The 1905-nt window shown below is 44.1% G+C and overlaps 1 long non-coding RNA gene across 1 annotated transcript; it reads left to right on the top strand.

Annotated features, from left to right (window-relative positions):
- The first annotated feature begins 285 nt into the window (after window positions 1-285).
- Window positions 286-707, top strand: LOC146382983 (uncharacterized). The gene is made up of 2 exons (XR_014800609.1): window positions 286-418; window positions 616-707. It is a non-coding gene; the product is annotated as an uncharacterized LOC146382983 (long non-coding RNA).
- The last annotated feature ends 1198 nt before the right edge of the window (window positions 708-1905 follow it).

The raw sequence follows: 1905 nt of genomic DNA, 5'->3' as shown, positions 1-1905 counted from the left end.
CTAAAGCTCAACTGCACTCACCAGCTCCAAATGCAACACACGGTTTCATGTTTTTTGCCACTTTTTTCTTCACCTCGGTGTCCTCTCCGTTTGTGGTATGTCACCAAAGGTTATATGTATATTATCATACATCCCAAAAAGTTGACTCTGTTCATTTGGACGTAGCTTATTCAGTAGGAGAAACGTTTCATCACTCATCCAAGTGACTTCTTCAGCCTGAGCTGACTGCAGGTTTCTCCAACCTTACAAACAGTACATTTGCATAATGACTAAAACTTGTGTAACAGTGTTTATGTGGTATTATTCCACTTGCCACAAATGTCAGTGTAATGGGGAAACAGCGCCCCCCCTCTCGGCGTGGCTGGTTAGGTGAGCTGGCTGCAGTAATCGCTGCCAGTCTGCCGTAGCCATACGAGAGGTGAGTTGTATTGTTCCGCACACGATATAGCTAAGTAGTACAGACACATAAAACATGTTTGATTAGCTGATGGGCACCGAGTGTAATAAGTGCTTAGTGGACACATGTCCAACACCAGTTTTATGTACTTTTCATTTGTTTATTATTGTGTAAAACTGTATGCTAAAGCGGAATGCTAATGGGATGTTCTGCCGTAGTGTGCTGTGCGGAGTGGTGTGTGGCGAGCCATTTGCACTGATACAACACCGTTGTTTCCATTCAGGAAATAAAGTGGCAACGATCGATCAGAGACTCCTTGTCTTCTTAAAAACACAACACAACGCAGAGTCGAGGAGTCTGTTTGGGCCGAACTGTTGCAGCGGGATGAGGCAAAAACCGGTTACACTTGCACCACTGAGGAAACAATGGGCTGAGAGATCTTTTTTTTTTTTTTTTTTACCATTTATATGAAATTGTCACAAAACTGGGTTTCACCAGGATGCTACAACACAAAGTGAACACCGTCCCCACAGACACAGCGACCAGGGAAGCAGAAGAACATCATATCAAGAAGGCCCTGAGTAAATGTGGTTATCCCAGCTGGACATTTGCCAAAGACTGCAAGGCACCTAAAGAAAGCTCCAAGTGATCATGGAGAGAAGAAGGATAACTGCTGCCTCAGTGAAAACCTCTAGTGCCTCCCTTATGCGTCAGGAGTATCTGAGCAGTTGAGAAGCATTTTCTCTAAACACTGCGTCTCTGTGGCTTTTAAACCCCAAAACACGCTGTGCCAAAAATTGGTGAACCCCAAGGATCCAGTCCCCCGACACCAACAGAGTAATGTAGTGTATGCTGTGAAGTGCCAGGAGGATTGCCAGGATTTAACCAAATAAACCTCTGGCTAAGCGGCACAACACAGAAGAGCTCACTCATCAGGACAGGACTCTGCAGTCCATTCACACCTACAGGCCAGTGGACACTGTTTCAATGATGAGGATGTACACATCCTGGACAGGGAGGAACGCTGGTTTGAGTGTGGAGTCAAGGAGGCCATTTACATGAAGACGGAAAGACCATCTATGAAACAAAGAGGGGGCCTAAGGGTACATCTTTCGCCATCTTACAATGTTGTGATTGCAGCTATTCCCCAGCTCTCTGTGAATGGTACTCATGACCGTTGTTCAAAGACCATTGATCACTGATCAATGGTCTTTGATCAGTGGGCTTTGATGACTGGTTGTTAATCAATGGTCATGACGATTAGCATATTAATGATCAAGAAACTGACCTCACATCCCATTGTTTGTCAGTGGTGCTAGTTACAGAATTTTGCAAATGTACTGTTTATAAGGTTGGGAAACCTGCAGTCAGCTGAGTCTGAAGAAGTCACTTTGATGAGTGATGAAATGTTTCTCCGACTGAAAACGCTACATCCAGATGAACAGAATCAACTTTTTGGGATTTCCTACCTGAATGATTGAGCATGCATCAAAATATTATTATATATG

Source organism: Perissodus microlepis, chromosome 7, assembly GCF_051167445.1.
Source record: "Perissodus microlepis isolate ML-2025 ecotype Zambia chromosome 7, ASM5116744v1, whole genome shotgun sequence".
Taxonomy (NCBI): Eukaryota; Metazoa; Chordata; class Actinopteri; order Cichliformes; family Cichlidae; genus Perissodus; species Perissodus microlepis.
The sequence above is the reverse complement of the archived record's forward strand: the minus strand, read 5'-3'. Positions and strand labels throughout refer to the sequence as shown.